This window comes from Phalacrocorax carbo, chromosome 7, assembly GCF_963921805.1.
Source record: "Phalacrocorax carbo chromosome 7, bPhaCar2.1, whole genome shotgun sequence".
Classification (NCBI taxonomy): Eukaryota; Metazoa; Chordata; class Aves; order Suliformes; family Phalacrocoracidae; genus Phalacrocorax; species Phalacrocorax carbo.
This window is the reverse complement of record NC_087519.1, coordinates 36,051,612-36,071,745: the sequence shown is the minus strand read 5'-3', so window position 1 is coordinate 36,071,745 and position 20,134 is coordinate 36,051,612.

The window sequence follows — 20,134 nt, the reverse complement described above, 5'->3', positions numbered from 1 at the left end:
TTCTGACCTTGCCCTGCCAACCTCGGCCTTGCACAACATGGATGGGGGCTACCAAGTTGCCCCCCAATAAAAGACACATGCCATGCTCCCCAACAACTCACCCTGCACATCGTTATGCTGGCAGCCAGCTGCTGAGTGCCGCCTCCTTCCCCAAGCAAGGGTTTGCAGTCTATCTGCATTTTAAAAGTGCCTATCAAGCCCCAAAAGACAGAGTGTTAGACAGACAGTAACCATCTGCCTGCAGGTCAAGTGGCTGTGACAGGTATCCTCTGGCCACTAAGACGACGAGACGATTTTGAGACCATCTTCGCAGAGACTCCAGCTGACTGCAGAAATCACTACCTGCTCTGTCGCTTTTTATTCATCCTTGGGATGTACTTGAGAGCTGTCAGCTCCCTGAGTCACGGCGAAGCTGAATGTCTTGCCAAAACCTGTGCTCAGGTAGCAATAGTGCGATGAATGCTTTCAGCAGAGCTGGGAGCCCTTCGCTGGGCTGAGGTGTATCTCCCCAGCGCAGGCAGCCTGCTCACGCACATGGGGAGGGGACACCCCAGCCTCGATGGCCAGAAGCACCCAGGCAGCACTGGGAATCACTATGGCCACCAGATCCTTGCAGGAACATGGGGTACTTGTCAGTAAAAGCCCCTTTACAGCATCATCGTAGGCTGTGTAAGAGGGATGATGAAGCATCGAGGTGCAAACAGGGCAGGTGGCTGATCACAGCACCTAGCCTCGGGCTGGGCATCCACACACCCCAGCTCTGCTTATCCTTTTTTGGAAGCCTTGCTGCTTATTTGGCCAAGCAGTGTGACAGCCTGTGTCCAGCCTGGGAGCTTTCATCTCTAAAAGCCCTACTGAGCTGCAGCTGAAGCCCAGGTCACCTCACCTTCCCTTCCTGCCTTCCTCTTCCCTGCTTTTCCTGACCCCACCTCTGCCTTGACGCTTCACCTTGGACCCTGCTTTTCCTTCTCCTTCATCTCTTCTTCAGCTCCCAGAACAAAATGCTAGATCCCTGCCTCTTTGCAGGTGGTGCTGGTGGGCTGATGCAGGGCACCCTGATGAGTGGGAATTAGTAACAAGTCAAAAATAAAGAAAAGTAATCACCCTCCCAAAAAGAACCCAAAACATAAAGGAACGATAATGGTATCACACGGCATGATACCTTGGTTACTGAGGGGCTGTGAGGGGGCCTTAGGCACAAACTGCTGATGGGCTAAGCCGAGTCAGGGGGCAGGGCAGCCCCAGTGCAGGGTGAGACCCATTCCCAGACCCCAGGAGCTCTTGCAGGGATTTACTGGAACCAGTTCCTGAAAGATCCTGAGGCATCTGCAGGTCTGAGGATGCATCATGCTTACAGGGAATAACACCAGCAGGCGTTGAAAATGCACCGCAGTGGTGGCGGGATGCTTTTCCTCCCTTCCCAGCCACAGGGATGGAGGGAAGTTAAGCAGAGAAAGAACAATTCTTGTTCCAAAGAAAGTAAAATGAGATTATTAGTTCTTTGCCTCATTCTGCACATAAAACTAATACTTCCTTTGAGGCAGTCCTCGAGGGCTTCCCAGACCCTGACTTCATCAAAAAGGAGACAATTTAAAAAACTAAGCTGTTCTACCAGAGTCGGTCTCCTGAAGCTTACAAACTCAATGAGGTTAGAGAGGGGAGGAGAGATGGGGAAATATGGGCCTGATCCTGCAAAGGGCAGCAGGCAGAGAAACCAAGTGGCACTGCTAGAGGAGGCTGGGGCAAACAGGGAAAGAGGAAATTCCCTGCAAGCCAGGCCTGCCTGGGGAGAGAGGAGTCATTGGAGTCCTTTGAGGAGGGAGACCTCAGCCCTGCAGGCAGGGGGGGCACATCTCTTCTGGCATCGTTCAAACCCCTCCCTGCTCCTGGTGCCTTTGAAAAAACTTCTAAGTAACGCACGAGAGCAGCAGCAGCAGGAGAGCAGGCAGCTGCTCCTCATCCTGTGGCACATCAGAAACATCGGCTGTGTCAAAGCCTTGGGGTTGGTTTTTGTTTTTTTTTTTTTTAATCCTCTCTATGCTTCACTCTGGTTACAAACCTGCATAGGCTGTTGCTTGTGTTGCTTTACTATTTTTTTGCTAGTTGCCTATTTTGGTTTCCCTGACTTGTCTAACAGCCTTGTTCCCTCCCTGAGACGTACCCCTGGTCTCTGCCTGCTGCTCCTCAGCAGCACGTGGCCCTGCCTGTGCTCCCTGCTGCCATCACCAGCACTCGCTGCCGCCTTGGACAGACATCTCCGACTGACCTGACAGCTCCACAGCATCCTGATGGGTTGTCAGGTTTCTGCACCAGCAGCCCCACTGCAGTTTAATTAAGGCGAAGCCCCTCCTTGCTTAGAGACTTTCGCTTACCAGTGTATTTCCCTAAGGTCTCATAAACTGAAACACGTCTCTGTGCCCAGTCCTCCACCACCAGCAGCACAGCTTTCCCCGGCTGCCCAGGGGGAATGGGCGAATGCTGGATTTAAGGTTCCTCTGAGGGTACCTGTGCGGGATGTCCTGAAACCCAGGGAAGCACCCAGGTGCACCTGCTCATCAGATGGAGAGTGGTCTTGTCCTGGGAAGTGATGCTTTTGGTCTAAACCCTGGCTTTGCTCTAGGCTTAGTGCATCAAAATTTAATGCTTGTATCTGCACCAGGGGCTGCAAATGGCTCTATGGATATTGCCCAGGCTGGAGTTTGTGTTTGTCCTCCAAAAATACATATAGCTAGTGATGGCTCTGCAGCCAGAGCAGGAGTGGGGAGAGTTTCTGGCAGCCAGGATACCCAATTGCTATGTTTTTTTTTTCTCTCCATTGAGCTTGACAACGACATTTGTGAAAAATTAAGAGAGAAATGCACTTCCCTGCTTACAGGAGGAATGAAAGCTTATCTGCCATAGGCTTCCAGATGTCATTTTATATTTTCTATAAAAATTTATAGGAAACCCAGCTGGCCCTAGAGGCACAGTTTGAGGAGCAAGCATTGAATTGCCACTTGGCAAAAGCGGTTGTGCAGCACGAGCCGGCAGTGCTGCAGCCTGCGCAACAGCACGCTGCCTTTCTCCAGCCAGGGGTTCACGGCCAAAGTGATGCCGGCATTGGCCAAAGCCTCTGTGCTGTCTAGGCTGAAGGGAGCTCAGGTGGCCGTCAGGCTGGCAGCAGGGTGGTGGCATTTCGGGAGCAGGATGGGCTCTTGTGAGCAGTGGGAAGGGGATGAGCCTCCTGAGGTGCTCCTGCTCACCAGCTTTCCTCACTCCTGCTGGACCTGGTACTCCTCTGGCAATCCCCAGTGTTGCAAACTACATAGGAGTGGACGGGGAAGCAAGATTGGCCTCTTCTCTGACTTAGTTTCTCATTTTCAGGAACATAAATTGCCATGGTTACCAAAGCCTGGGCTCCTCATTAGCAACAGTTGCTCTTGATGTCAGATTAACAAAGTTGTTCCTTCACAGCACTGATGGCTACTGTGGCTGTACCAGCGCCTATTGCCAGCACATGCTGTCACCCCACCTGCAGCCTGCTGCCCAGCTGCAGGAAGGGAAACTGGCTGCGGGGACCCGGCGCCACCGTGGGAAGGCAGCAGCAGGACCAGGGGTGCAGGCTGCTTTCCAGAGCCTGTTCTGCTGCATTTACCCCAGACCCCAATTATATCCACCAGTATCACGTAGGTGCTTTGCACCTCCTTACTGAGCTGCAAGAACAAACCAGCTTTCATTTCCCCTAACTCACGTTACTGGCAATAGTGTCTTTGAAAGTATAAAATGCATCCGCTGTTTTTATAAACACTCAGCAATGACTACGCAACATCAGTGCTGTGGCCAACGGGCCTTTTTGACCTGCTCTCTCTTTCTCTCCAAAGAGGAACTATTTAAAGCATCATATTGAACCATTTCATCTGTCCGTAGAGGAACTTTGAGTGCTCCTGATATCTTACAGTGCTTGCTGGTGCCAGCTATGAAAACACTATCCACGTGCTCTCATCTGCAAGGAGGGAACGACTGCAGGGATCACCCACTCCCTGCCAGGGAGTGCTGATGGATGGCATGCCTGGAAACGCGCTGCTCAGCTCGGTAGCCCCGGCATGCTAACGGAGGGAAGAAATGTTAGCTCACACCAGAAACTCTGGACCTGCCCAATTGTCTTGAATCACATCAGCATGTACATTGTTACTCTGGCGATGTAATGTCATCAGGCTAATCCCAAATGGCGTATAATCTTCTGTCACTGGGACAACACTGAAAGAAAGCAACCTGGACCAATACCTCCTCATTTACCCAGACCTACCTAATCCCAGAGAAGCAAGTTAATAACATACATCAGCTCAGTATCTGCTAGTTTTTTATTAAACTCTTCACATAACTTCTATATTATTTTCATTGTTGCCAACTCAAGCTGCCCAGAGCCAGCAAGGACGCACTCGCATGAGATGTTTCATGAACAAACCTCAGGCTAAAACTTATTTGCTCTCACTATCTGATGAATTCTTATGAATAATGAGAGCATGTGGTTAAAAAAAAAAAAAGAACAAAACAAAAAAAACCTAGGTCACATCCCAAGTATTTTGTGCGTGGAATGGGCTGAGAACAACTGACCGAATGATTTGTAACAGGTCATTTGAGCGGCTTTTTCAGTGAGCATCTCCTCCTGGCATCCAGTGGCTCCCTGGCGCTCACCGGCGTCCTTCCCATCGGTGCCTGGCACAGCGTCCACGCGAGTGCTTACTGGTATCTTTATTGTCCTGCTGTGGATGAACAGCCTTTTCTTACCCAACTGTGGCTTAATAAGCTCCTCCAGTGAGCAGAGATCTGTAAACAGCGGTATCAGTTATTCTGTCTGACCTGCAGTACAAAATTGTTTTCCTGCTCACAAAGGAAATCTTCAGAGCGGGGCTAGGGATACAAAAACACAGCCCCACGTAGACCATAAATAAATATATATAAGTGCACGTGCTTTTTTTTTTTCTTGCATGCCTGAAAGCTAGAAATAATGTCTATTGCTCAGAAGAAAGGAAATATTTAGTTAAAAGAAAGAAAGAGAGCTGTAAGAAGGCAAGACAAACACTATATATTTATTTTTTATGGTGTAAATGGAAAGCCCGTGCTTTCAGCTTTGCTGAATTATTTTACGGCATATCTCTGGCAGAAATCAAAAAAATCTGCTCACATCCAGCCCCTCAATTATTGCACCTCGCTCTTCGGTGTGCCAAAATGACATCTTAAGAGCTGGCAGAAAGATTTGCCTCCGCGCTCTCCCTTGCACGCAGGAAGGCTGTTCTGCCGCGCTCAAAGGTGTCGGGAGATTTTGCAGCTTAGGTCAAAGGATGTTAATAAAGCACTTGAGTCTCCATATGGTATTTTGGCACTAAAATGTCAGCTGCTTTTCAGACACTGTACTTTAATCATTTCAGACAGGCCCCTTTTAAATGGTTTGTTTAGTTTGCTTAGAGAATAATATTTGTTATTTGGTTTTCAGAATGACTAATAAATGAACTGTCTTTGCTCGAGGAGAATAATGCCACTTAAGCAAAACCTAGTACTGCAGTTCAGAGCTATTTAATAAGAAATACCTGTCAGTGTCAGAATATATTTACTGTGCATTAGCTTTGAAGAATTGCAGAATTAGTTTTCCCCTTGCTAAGTTTACTTTATGTAAAATGTAACACATGAACTGTGAATATGTGGACAGCAAACAGACTGTATCAATGAATTCAGCCTCCCCCGGAAAATGCTGACAGTGGCAAGAGAAACACCTCCTAACAGACACAACTGACACCATCAAAAGTGAAACGCGTGACAGCTGCCAAGGAGCCACAGCCTCTTACCTCCCTCCCCTTGTTTAAAAAACAAAATCCAATCCAAAATAACACGCTGTAGTCTATTTATCCTCTTGTTTAATCTGCTGGGAAAGCATCAGCATAATTAAATGCTTTTAACCTTTTGGTTTTAACTTGTGATCAGGCATCAGCAAAAAGAAAACCATGCTGTATGGGAGCAGGAGCTTTGCGTTACTGCTGAGCCTCACACAGCAGCACCCCAGCACAGCCACCCTCTGCCTGGGGAGGTTGCCTGCAGCAGCACCGGCTGCAGGGCGTCCCCACCCTTAGTGACACTGGAGCACCAGCCTGCTGTGGGGGACCCACACGTGGGGAAGGGGCATTGCTGCTTTTCAGCAGTTCTTCAGCCCAGATCTGGAGCTGCAAACTGAGAGTACTTGCCCTACCACGCTGCAGCCACACCCTTCTATTTTTCATGTGACTTGGTGCTTCCTTTCACGACCCAGGTACCATCTTGGACTCTCCAGCCATCTGGGGCAGCTAGTTGGGAGGCTGGCAGTAGGTTGTGTGAAGAAGCAAGTTATTTACTTAGAAACTGTCTCTGTGGCATCTTGACCATCTGGAAAGAATATGGAAATGAGACTTTTAGCGAGATGGAGCTTCTCAGTTGATAAATTAACCAGGCATCTCCAGAAATAGGCACAGCTGATAAAAGCATGCATTTCTAAGCACATCACAGCTCGCACACACGTATATAGGTGTGAGTGTATGCAATTTCCCATCTCACCCACACATCTGGGGACCTCAGTCACACTCCTGCGAAGCTGCCCAGGTTTCTAGGCAAACAAAGCCCAACTTCCAGCCATAAAATTCATGTGCAATGAAACAAGGGGCCAGGCAGGGCTGGGTTATAAAGCTGTGCCACCAAAGCCCTGCTTGCACAACTGAACCTGCCCCATGGGGACATCAAGCCCAGTCCTGCTGGGAAAGCAAGGCGGCAAGCATCCTGCTGGGGTGGCCAGGGAGGCTGATCACCAGGAGCTCCTACGCCATCGCATGAAAGGTGGGATGCAAGCGTGCACCCCAGCACGGTGCACTTATCTGCTTCCCAAAGCTACAGCAGCGAGAGCCCAGTGCAGTGGGGGAATAACGCATGCAGCCTGGCACTCAAGCAGGAACCTCTCAGCTCTTATGCCAGCCTCTTACTAATCAAAATATTACGCTAGGCTGGAGTAGATCTGGCTTCTTTGAGCATGAGTCATATCATTTGCTGATTGCCAGGAGAGTTCCCAGGAACTGGGGGCAGCAGGACAGAAATTACAGCCGTCCTCTGAGCACTGTAATTTGTGCCAGAGCTAGACGGCTCTCCCAACCACCCCAAGACAGGACAATTAAGGTTGGCTTCAAGCCAGATACAGGTTGCTGGGATCAGAGCATGGAGCCCCAAATTAAGCGCTGTGAGAAGGGAGCCAAGAGACTCTACAGAAGAAGTTTGTGAAATAGCAAAGTCCCTGGAACAGCCATCCTGCCTTTCAAATGCAAATGCCATCTCAAGGAAAGTGTTTTGTTCTGCTAGCCTCTGAGTGCTGACTTTTAATCATCTGAGCAGAGAAAATACACTCAGGCATACGAACATGGAGAAAAGCCTCTGCGGGCTGGCTTGGAGCAGGTCAGTGGTACGAGGAAACACACTCCCACCAGTTTAGTCAACCCAAAGGCACATGTTCGGTAAAACACTGTTTTGTGTATGCAGAGGGTTGGTGTTCATTCGCACGTCCCTGCCACGCTGCGCATGGCGTAGTTACCTCCTGCTAATGCAGCCCTGTCTTGCTAACAAACCATAAAACTTTCCAAAAGCAGTGTATCTTGTACCTCTTCTTCTTTCAACATCACACATGAAAAGCTATATACAACTGTGGTCAGCTTTTCTATCACCCACTTTCTGAGTGTCCCCACAAGACTTTTTGCCCAATGCACGTTTGGATCGATACCTGGCAATCCAATTACAAACTGAACTTCATATACGAAACACCAGCAAGGGATCTAGAAAAAGCAACAGCCTACTTTGCCAGCCCTGTAATAATGTCCTGCAGGGGTGAGGGTGCTTCTAAATTCACAGATTATTTTCTAGTTTCCTGAAGCCTCCCTTCAACTCATGGGTTCAGCATCAGCCAGGTGTCCTTCCACCCCAGATGACACCTTCCTTCCATCAACCTACAGTTTTTCAGATGGAGCTATGGTTACAATGGAGTTGGAGATTATATCTGTCTGCGCCTGTGTGAGCCTGTTCTCCCTACATGGGCATCAGGCAGGTGAATGCCACCAGTCCCTGGAGCCCAAGAAGACGAGACCCACCACATGGTTCAGGAACACCTCGAGGGGGCTGGATCTTGGCAGAGCACCAAGCAGGGAGCAGTATCCCAGGGTGACAAACACAGACTTACCTGTACAGGGCAGGGGACTCTTCTGGTGAAGTCCTGCTGTGCCTGAGGTCTGCTGGTGGTCAACAGATGGTCAGTTTCCTCATTTAAGGCTCAGTGGGGCCTGAAGGTCTCCTCCATACTGGTATCAGCAATTCTTGTGTGCCAAGGGACAGCATGAGAACAGTAGGTGAACATCTGTCCCCTGAGCCTATGGTGCAGCTGTAGCAGTCTGTTCAGATTTTTAACACTTTCCTCTAAATAAATAATTTTTTTTTGCCTCTACAGGTAGGAATGCATCTAGCTCAGGTGTGCCCACATGGCTCTGGGAAAGCCATGGGACCTGAGAGCAGGATTTACTGGCCATAATACTATGTAAACATATATGCATTTTAAAGTCTGTGATTCTATTTTGTAAATTGACTGACAAAAGCGATGTGTTAAAGCAAAACTAAGATCTGAGAAACTGTCAGATGATCTTGGATACTTGCAGGGCCAATGGGGCTTAAAGCTGGACCTGGCAGAGGCTCAGCCCTCTGGCTACTGAGCTGAAGGCTCTCCATGTGGACTCATCCTCAGACTCATAGCCCACCACAGCAGCTAAGCAATACAGGGGCACAAAAGCCTCTTCAGCAGGAAATACCTCAAAAGGCTCTATCCCGGGTCCTGTGCTGTGTCCTTTTACTAAGTAATGACTCAGGCAGTGTGAGATGTTGCTATTGCTGGAGCTTCCCCAACTGATTAAAGTCGTCCAGCGATGGGCTCCAGTTCCCTCTATACTTACCAGTGCCCTGAATTTTTTCAGGCGTAGGAAAGATCTGAGATGAGACCCACTCCCCTTTCATCCTCGGATCACAAGCTGCAGCGCTCACTTTCTGAGAAACAAGGGCCTTTTTTTAAAGCACTCCTTAAGTTTAACTCCAAGGCATTTAGAAAATCTGTAAAGGCAGGAATTAACCTGGGTTTCTAGAAAGAGGGCAGAGTGTCTAATGCTTTTAAGCAGTGTTTCAGAGGCAGAGATGATCTTCAAAATGTTTTGACTTCCAGTTTTGGGAGAAATATTTTTTGTTTGAAATTAGTCTAATTAAAGGATCACAAAATTAATTAAAAAGCAAAATGAAATGCAACACTGCATCAGGTTGAATGAAAGTTTTAGCATGCTTTAAAATGAAATCAGAGATGGCTTTCATTTTGATTAAAGAAAAGCCCCTGTCTCTCCCCAAGCTCTGGAAACCACTGATCCAAAGAAAAACCTCCTCTCCCAAATCTGTCCATTCTAGTTCGCAGGGGGGAAGGGCTCTCCCTGCCCCGAAATGTCAGGGACTGGAGACTCAGATCCACATCACACTCAACCCTCAGCTCTCACAAAAGACACTTTGGCTAGATGATATTTTAAAGTGCTCCTACTTGGTGGCAGCAGCTTGTTTAAAATTAGCAGCACTCCTAATTGGGAAGGGGGAGATCTGCCTGGCAGAAATGCCACCGGTGGGCCCCGGTGTGGCGGGGGCAGCCCAGTGCCACTCTCAATAGCCATCACTGTCAGATGCGAGTTCCTGGCCACAGCAGAACTATCCACCTGTTTAAATATAGCAAGTCCCAAAATGTCGAGAGTTTTGAAGGCAGCACAAAGCAGCGGCGCAGGGAATGCAAGGACAGGTGTTAGCTCAGAAACATACCCTGGCCGTGGGCTGAGATCCTCTGAGGTACTGGTGTGACACCTGAGCTGTAATTGCCTCTGATGTGGCCTCATCCTGATCCCTGGCAGAGCTGCTGGTCTGGCTGCATGTAGCTCTTGGCACCAGAAAATACACTTTCCTCCGAGACCAAAAAGTTCAGTTCTCTGTAACCATCGAGAGAGTGGCTTGTGATTAAGCAGTCAGGATTTTACAGCATCCCGAGGATGTAGAGCACTATTTAAGTGATAACTATTTCTACTCTTATTTATTACGTGGGGCTGGTCACTGCTGGGGTCCAGCTCCCTCCACATGGCAGGTGCTCCCAGCAGAAAAAGCTGGTGTAATGCGTGCGAGCTCAGGCAAGCATTGTGAAAACAGGTGGCTCTTATCCTCCTGCTCCTTCCACAGGCTCCCAAAGGCAAGAATCACAAGGGGGAGAGGTTTTGGCCCTGGGGAGGGTGTTTAAGCCCAGACCCTTAGAGGCGTTTGGGTTGCTAACAGAACAATGGTTCTGTTTGCCCCACAGCAAAGCACTGAAATGCTGCTGCTTTTAAGGTCATGCTCTGAGGGGCACATCCCTACAGAGTGGGGTGAGGCATGATCAGGCACCTCTTTTGAGGTAAATGCTCCATTTTTCTCCCTCACCCTGCGATCTGGCAAGCACAGGTGGCTCTGCTTGTCCTATAAGGATGACAGCAGGACCACAATCCCCAGCCCCTGGTGCCCATGCTGGGGCTCAGGCTCACACCTGCAGTGGGTTCAGGTTCTACAGCTCCCTGATGGCCACCTTGCTTTTCTGCCAGACATTACCTCCTCGGGCAGGCTGGCGGGCAGTGTCCCAGTGGGGTGGCTGCCAAAGGGGTCTCTGCATGGAGGGACCGAGGGGCCAGCACATGTATCGTCCTCCCTGTGGCCAGCTGGGCTGTAAGTGGCTGTGGTGCTTATTTGTACACAGAATAACATTTTGCAATATTGCTCATGCTTTGTTGCAGCACTCAGGGTCGTTAAACCCAGAAGAGCTGAGAATCCCCTCCACCAGGCACTGTGCCACCACAAATCCCGTGCAGACACCAGTACTCCAGCATTGCAGCAGGGCTCTGGCCCCTACCACGGCCACGCATCCCCCTCCCCAACCGGGATGCACTCTGGGATGTGCTGCAAAGGGCAGAGGACAAGCTGAGCCAAAGCAACCCCCCAGGCAGCTTCCAAGAGGTTAAGGGGGCCCGCACATACCCAGTCTCCCTGCTGCCTTTCTGACCTCCTCCTCGAAAAAAAGGCAAACAAAGAGGCTCTCCTAAGCGAACAATGCCCCGCTTACCTCTGCCTGCCATAATGGCTTTAGGAGAAGGGTGGGAAGAAATCCTAGCTCTCTGCTCAAATCTAAGCATACAAAAACAAACAAAAAAAAAAGAAAAAAGGAAAAAAGTTAAAGCCATCTGAAAGTGCCTCCCTCTCTCCCAGAAGAGTGATAAAGGCTTTTTGGCAGAGAGAGGTGGTGTTTATTTTGGTTTGTGTTGTGTTGCTGCTCTGACCCCCTCAGCTGTTAGACGGCAAACTTGACAGCCTGATTGTTTTTACTGGACTGCGATGGAGTTTTTCGCTTTGCAAAAGAGATCTGGGAGCAGTTTGCACTGATTGCTTCGGAGGGCTCTGACCAGGGACCATCGCCTTGTCCTGTACCATGCCCCATGTCTCAGGCAGGACTGCAGCCGGGGCTTGGCCTGCAGCTGGTTTAAATCATCACTTTCTTCCCATTTCACTGCACAGGGCAGCACTTGAAGATTTTCCTTTCTATTCTGCTGAAATATGACTCTAATTAGATGATAACAAGGCTCCGACATTTTCTGATCGTAATCCTATCCGTGCAAGGGGACTTTATTAAAACGATTAAAATTATTGATAAAGGGGAGGAAGGATGCTCAGTCAGAGAACTCTGTATTTAGCCCATGGTGCAGGAGGGGAACAGGTCTGGGTCTGTCTCCTGGGATAAAGCCACCACTGTCCCTGAGGACATGCCACTCTCTAAACACTTGCTTAAGTAATGCAATGCCTCCCACCAAGCTGGAGCCTCCTATCATGACCATGACTTAAAGGAAAGGCAGTTTCAGTGACAAAAGTTGGACCTAGCCTTCAGGTATAACAAATGAAGCACAGCTTCATCAGACCTGGAGCTACCAAGGAGATAGCTGGCCCAGCGTTTTCCACACCTCTATGTGCTCATGTAGGAGTCCCAGTACAAACAGTACTACTTCATATTATGTGGCTTTTGGACCCTCTTTCTGGAAGGCTTTTGCTCTATGGCATTAGCACAGGGGACAAGCAATCAGGCTCTCATCTGCTCAGGTGAAATTACAGGGAACCGTGTCCCTGTTCACAAGATAGGCAGGTAGTTTTTAAAGCCAGATACCTCCCTACAGGCAAGAGTCAGAAACAGACATGGAAAAGTCTCAAGGGCTAAAGTTTCCACAAAGTAATGGTGAAGAGGGCAAGAATTTCTCTCTACTGCCTTTGAAATCCTTTGAGGCAATTGCAGCAGTTATATCTTCTCTGACCTTGGAGACAGACATGCAATATCCTACACCCCCATCCCAAATCAGCCATCAGGCCCCACACACCCAGCTGTGTGCCATGCGAGGGACATCCCAGCCATCCTGGCTGGAGCATATCTTGCAGTCCACAAGCACCAGGGCCTGACCTGCCATCACGCATCTCGGCGATCCCTGACTCTGTGTTGCTTCTGTGGGATCCCATTGCTTTGTCTGCAGGATCCTTTGCTTGCAGGGCTCCGTGCCCAGCTCCACATCAGCCCTGCCTGGCATGGATGCAGGCAGCTCTGAGCCAGTTTTCTGCTCCGGAAACCTCGGGAATCTCCCTTGGTGTTTCCCAGAATAGCCCCAAGGCTCCTCTAATTTCCTACAGCTGTTGCATACCAGCACAGCAGGAAGCCAGCAGCTCCACCCGAGCATCCCCTACCCAGCCCTTGGAGGTGGCAGGGATGTTGGTGGCACAGCACCGGTAGCACAGCCCTAGGAGCTGGGAGGTTCCACATCCCTGGCAAGGCCCCTACATCTGCAGAGAACAAGGCTCATTTTGTAACACTGAAACAAAGCAGAGCCCATCTAAGGGGGACAGAGAAATGCAGGCAGCAGAGGCTGTTAGCCAAGACACTGGAGGACAGTTTGCAGGCTCCAACAGCAGCCCTCTTTGATCCCCAAGGGCAGGGAAGATGCACAGCACTACCTGTCCTGATTCACACATATCCCTGTAGCTCACGTGCTCTTGAGGATAAAACAGAGCAGGAATTTTCCGAGCAGTTGGCGACCCCCCTGATTGACTTCTGGCAACATCCACAGCCCTGCTCAGCACGGCTACCTCCACCTGATGGGTGTAGGTCCCCGGGGAGCACACTGCCAGAGACGGACTGTTGGGGGAGTAGCACAGTCAGCACATGCCCAAGTACTGGGCAACTGAGATGCCTCTCCCCAGCATTAGTTTGCACGCAGGGTCAAACTGCCCATACACATAGGACTGAAGACACCAGTGAGCTGCAGCACTTCTTGAAGAGGAGAAAAGTCCTCCAGAGATAGCAAACCATTTGCAGAGAACAATTTATTCATCCAATTTACACCTTATTTCTCTTCACAAGCAGATCATAGTCTCCATGAAATTGCTCATTGCTAGAAATTATGCAGCAAATATTTCAGGATACGTATCTCCAGCAAATTGCCTGCTGCCAGTGCTATTTCCCTATTCACAGTCAGAAATCTGAGCTGCTTTGATAGGGCATACAGCTTCCATAGCATGGCTCGTTCCCTGTCACAGAGGCATGATGCTCTCCCAGTCTGGCACCAACAGGCAGCGCTTCTTAGCTTAAAATAAAAAGCTCACAACAGAATCAACCTTACAGTGCAAATATTCATGATAATGAATTTGAAAATCACTTCATATGAATAAGCCTGCACAGTTTGCATTAAAATATGCTGCTTCAGCATCATTCCTGCCCATGTACATGTTTGCTAGAACAGCCACAGAGAGCAAACCCAAAAAAGTCAGGAAGGGAAAGCGAACAAATTTATCGAGAAATTCAAACATACGTTTGGTGCTGGTTTAAAAAAAAAAAATCTGCTGCAAATACATAGATGGTGTCTCTGTCACCCTTGGAGACTGCACTATGCACAGCTCGCTATATGGGGACAGAGGTCTCAGATAATTGAAAACCTGATTAATTTGTACACCTACCACCTTTGATATTTTGAAGGTTTTAATTTCTCTTTAAAATGCTGAAGATGTCTTTGAAAAAGATTTAGAATTCATATTGGAAACTCACAAAAGAGTTTTTAAGACTTTACCTTCTTATTTTAATAACATGTAGTTTAGATTTTTTTTTTTCTTGGAAATATCTTCATTAAATAGAAGAGGAACTAAAGGGCATGGTAATATAATTCACAGACGACACTAAATTAGGATATATTGTACACGGCAGTGCGGACTGAGAAATAATACAAAGGGCCCCAGAGAGATTGGAAACCTGGGTAGAAAATAAATGAGATTCAATTTGGAAAAATACCGTCTATGCCTCTGGGGAAAATAATTTGAAACACACGGAAACCTGGGAAGCAGGAATGGCTAACAGGGAGTTTAAAACAATAACAGAGAGAAAATTGGTCTGCAAAGCATTATGGACCCCCTCTAACGCCCGCTGGAGTCAGCAAAGAGGTTCCTGTTTGCTGCCGCGAGGCTTTGGGGATGGTCACTGCCACGCTGATGGCAGAGGCACAAGCAGGAACGTGACCAAGAATAGGATCGTCACTGCAGTCCTGGGCAGCATTGTGCCAAAACCACGCAGAGGTGACCAGGGAGAGGGTCAGAGCAGGGTAACTTAAGTGACCAGGGCTGGGAGCTGCATCTGTACCAGCCCCTGAAAGGCTGGACATGGAGGAGCAGGAGGGTGAGGATGCTCTATGGAATCATGATGAAGGTGAGGGGGAGTGAGGCAAGAGACACACAAGCTAAATTTTGAACCACCACCACCTCAAGTGTTTCTTCTTCTCTCTGGTTTTCCTTCAAACCTATATATGTTTATCAGAGCTGCAGAGAAGGAAGAAAACAGGAGCACAGAGCAAGTGTGGGCATAAGAGAGAAGGTGAAGAGGGGGCAGGAGCAGCCTGGTTCTCACTCAAGGACATGCACTCAAGTTCCTGTTGTCACCAAGGGAGGAGTTGGACCAAAGCTGGATGTTCACACCTCTGTCCAGACTCACAGCAGCTCCAGTCTTGCCAGCAGACAATACCATCAGGTCTGTTAAATTAGGAGAAGACAAGTTGCCTCTAATTTCACCCAGTCCTGGGACTGGGACAGGATCATCCACCCCTGCCCAGGAAGGCAGGCAACAGTAATAATGTTACAGGCTCAGCACCCTTGCTTTCCCAAGAACCCTGTCTCACAGAGACGCCATGTCTGACAACTAACTCAGTCCCTGCTGATTAGGGCAGGAGTTTGGAGGTACCACCCTGAAACCACTGAAAGCACCGTTTCACAGAGCCCCATTAGAAAGATGCTTTATAGAAGAAATTCCTTTGAACAGGTGACCTGGTCCAAGCAAGGAATAGGATTAATTTACAGCCAAACACAAATACTCTGCTGAGCAGGACCTGTAATATTTGGGCATCCCCATGGGATGGATCATGATTCGCTCAGGTCCCCTTATTTCCTCCTGCCCCTCCACAAACACATGCTTCCCCCATCTCCTGGGATCACAGTTTTGAGAAAATTAAGTGGGGAGGATTAAGCCTTCTCAACCTGCTCTTAGCCCCCCCACTTAGAGAAAGAGGTCTGGCACCTGCAGCATCTCCCACAGCCAGAGGGCACAGCTGCAGCCTCACGCCGCTGCCTTCCTGCGGTTCAGCTGCAACAGCTATCAGGTGCTCAGGTACAACCTAGCTGTGTGATGTCTGAACCACAATGGCCCCAACCCTCTCACTTGGAGTTGCAGCAGGTCAGTCTACTTGCAGGATGACAACTGATTTTTTTTCTTTTTTTCAAAATTTTCTTTTTAAAGGGTTTGGTACTGTTTCTCCAGGGCGCTCAGAGCTCTGCTCACCTGTCTTCTGTATTTCAAGAAACCATCTAAGCCTATATATTCCGGCTGATAAACTCCACCTAGCGATTTTCTCCTTTTCATTAAAATTATTTACACCAGAAGAACTTAAAACAAAAATCGATTTAAGAAGAAACAAGGAGGAACAGACCAAGGACTCCTGCTTTCTGCTGCTGTTTTTTAGCTTCTAAAAGGCACGTGCTACGTTCATGAACTTAAGCATCACATATATATTTTAAAAGGTAACACACAAACACTTGTTACAGTATCCATCATTTTTTTCTTGACCTTACAAAAAACAGAGCTTGTCAGGTAACAGTGTTTCTGGCATTTTCAAGTTGTTTTCTTTCACCTTTGGAACAGAAATATAATCTTTAAGCATTGAATGAGCTTTCAGAAGTGTGGCTTTGGAGACACCTAACCAAACTCAGTGTTTTTGTTTAGATAAGCTTAAAACTGTACAACACTTTCCACTGACTCTAACATATTTTAATTCTAATAAGAGTTATCCCTTCCTCAGAGCATTTAAAATTAAATGTAATTGTTCTTTTTCCCCAGATGAAAACTCTGGCACTGGGGTGGGGCTGAGGATGGTTTTGATGGTCCTCCCCAGAGCCATTCACAGGCTCTTGGAGATGTTAATCTCAAATCAGAGGGAACTTGTTTACTCTTTTCCAGGACTATTGATTTTTAGACACATCTCTGAAACAGCTTATATCTAGCTCTCAAAAGAGGGGTCCTTAGGAATTAAAGATGTGGACATAACACCTGGCTCTTGAAGTCCCTGGGAAACCTCTGAGAAGAGGTTTGAAAAGGCATTTTCCTGCACTCTAGGACTGCCACAACACATTGGCTCTCTAGTCAACACTGAGCTTCAGCCAGCAAATGTTTAAACCTTCAGCTGAGGGCAAGAGGGAAACGAGGATGTCTCGGGAACCGTGCCATGTATAGCACGACAGCAACCAACCTGCAGCCTTCATTGGCTTCTCTCAAGTCACTGAGAACTAGATTTTTTTTTTTTTTAAAAAAGACTAACTTCAGGTGATTTGAGTCAAATATTCACACATCGTTTTTAAAAAATAACCTGCTTCTAAAGTTGAATGCAACAGCACTCACCAAGGCAAAAGTGTAATCGATTACCCAAATAGAGATATGCTGCCTTCACTCCTCAGTTGTCATGATTTCAGGGAGGTGAGATTTTTAATGGGTTACAAAACCAGAAAGCAGCATCCTTAACTTTACAATACAGCTAACACTTTGGTTACTAAAGTGCATTTTGTCCCACACTAAAACATCATGTCGGTCTTTAGGCTGGAACAAAGGATGAATGTATATACTTCAGTGTAAATATCTGCACATTTTGTCACACAGAAAGCTCATTTCCTAATGCCACCAGTTTCCAGTCCAGCCACCAAGTGTAGGGCAAGGTGATCTTCGCCCAGCCCAGCTCAGAAGGAACTGGGAAACCAGGGAGCCTTCCCGTCCTTGCTCACCCAGCAAACTTGAGCCTACTGTGGAAGGATGACAGCTACGAATTCTAGAATTTCAGAGGAAAAAAAGGCACATGAACATTTTCAAAAAGCTGTAGGTATTAAACCAGTAAATGTAAGCCCTTGGTCTCTCATAAGTGACTTCTGGAAATCCTTACCACAGCTACAGAGGCCCTGGACACCTGATAAAAGGCATCCTTGTCCTGTTGTGACCAGAATCTGTCACATCCATTGCCTTTTACTCAATCACTTAGAAATGCAAAACATGGTTTGACAAGCTTCATTTCTGTATTTAACCAGTTTTAAACGTATTGTTTATTTTAATTGCATACCATTCTTCATCCAAGTGCAGTTCAACATAATTAAAGTTAAAAAATATCTAAAGGTTACATTAACTTTTTAAAAGTGAAAAAGCTAAAGTTTTGAATACAAAAATTGAACTATATAATTGTTTAAATGAGCATCCCTTTACCATATCATCCTCCCTAGTAAGAAGTAGTGCCATATTTAATGCAAGCAGCTATATTTGGTTACAAATCATATTTTAGCAATTATACTACACAGCAAGAATGAACAACTCTGTAGTTTTTAATAAAATACACATGAGAAACAGGATCTTCAACTTGCATTTATTTTTATCTTGCTTGTTCATGAAAAGTCATGTTCAAAAACTACTTTGTCTTGTCTTCTCATCAGAGCAAAGCAAGGGTATGCTTGAGCCCAGTGTGGCTCCAGCATCAGGTGAGACACAACTGTCCTACCCAGCTCAGAACTGAGCTGCATCAGGAGGTCTAAACTCAGATGTTACACCTCCACAGTTTGCAAAGGGAAGAGAGCATCAATATCGCAAGCTGAGAAGGACTGTCAAAATTGAGGGCTGGAAGGTACTTACGTTAATGGCTGGGAAGCGGCACTACCACCTTTCTCGGAGGGCAGCACCCTGCTCTCACCGCACTTTGCATCTGTCACCTCCAGTGGGTTCAGCAGTTCTCAGCCTGGCAGGTTCCTGCGACTTCACACACCTGGGGCCTGGCACCTACAGAGGTGAGAGCTACGCCTTTCAGAGACCTTGCCATCTTCCTTCTTGATGTATCCCATGGACAAACCAAATATTCCTGGTACTAAAATGAGCCTGTAAAGCCAAAATTCCTCGCCTTGTTTTAAAGCCTACCAAAGGCTCAATTAATTCCCATTGACAACATACAGGCATCTTAAATTCACCGTGTTTCAGTCCTTAAGTGACTGATCTGATCATTAATGCTAAGAGGACGAGGGAGGGAGGAAGGCTGGGAAGGGCAGATGAATGTAAAGTAACAGGGCTACCTAGGAAACAGATTTCCATCAAAACACCCAAGTGATGGGCAGTAGCTGACTATTGTCCAGAGCACTTTGCTCTCCTACTGCCTCCGTGGTTGGTCATATGTTGGAAAGGATCTCCACATCAATGCACTTAGCTGCCCCTCTAGGACAGGCAAGACTTAACCAGCCCTGCTCCAGCTGCCCCTCGGAGCAAGTATGTTACTTTAACATTTTTTAGTAAAGATGATAAACCAGGTCAATAACTTGAGGAGGGCAATGACTTTGACGGATTTGGAACCATGGGGCTGGCTACCAACAGCAAGGTAAGTATGTGCAGTATTTTCCCAAAGGGCGCTCTGAAGTCTTACAAGCCAGAGCCTTCCCTAGACCCAGAACTTCACCAACATGAGGATGCTGCAGGTCTGTCAACCCTAGAAATCCCATCAGCAAGGTAGACACAGTTAATAAGGATACAAGGAAAGATGAGGAGAAGGCTGAGGTACTTAATGCTTTCTTTGCCTCAGTCTTTAATAGTCAGACTGGTCATTCTCAGGGTTGTCAGGCCCCTGTGCTGGGAGATGGAGATAGTATGCAGAATGAAGTCCCAGCTGTTGAAGGGGTGGCAGTCACTGACACCTGCTCCTTCACCTGGATGTTCACAAGTCCATGGGGCCAGATGGGATCCACCTGAGGATACGGAGGGAGCTGGCAGAGGAGCTCGCCAAGCCACTCTCCATCATTTATCAGCAGTCCTGGTCAACTGGGGAGGTCCCAGATGACTGGAAACTAGCAAATGTGATGCCCCTCTACAAGAAGGGTCGGAAGGAGGATCCAGGGAACTACAGGCCTGTCAGCCTGACCTCGGTGCCGGGAAAGGTCATGGAGCAGATCATCTTGAATGCCATTATGCAGCACGTGCAGGACAACCAGGGGATCGGGCTCAGCCAGCATGGGTTCATGAAAGGGGAGTCCTGCCTCACTAACCTGGTCTCCTTCTGTGATAAGGTGGCCTACTTAGTGGATGAGGGGAAGGCTGTGGATGTTGTCTACTTGGACTTTAGTAAGGCCTTTGACACTGTCTCCCACAGCATTCTCCTGGAGAAGCTGGCTGCTCATGGCTGGGACAAGTGCACTCTGCGCTGGGTTAAAAACTGGCTGGACGGCCGAGCCCAGAGAGTGGTGGTGAATGGAGTCAAATCCAGTTGGTGGCCGGTCATGAGTGGTGTTCCCCAGGGCTCAGTGTTGGGGCCGGTCCTGTCCAATATCTTCACCGATGATCTGGGTGAGGGGATTAAGCGCACCCTCAGTAAGTTTGCAGATGACACCAAGCTGGGTGGAGGTGTTGATCTGCTGGAGGGCAGGAAGGCCCTACAGAGGG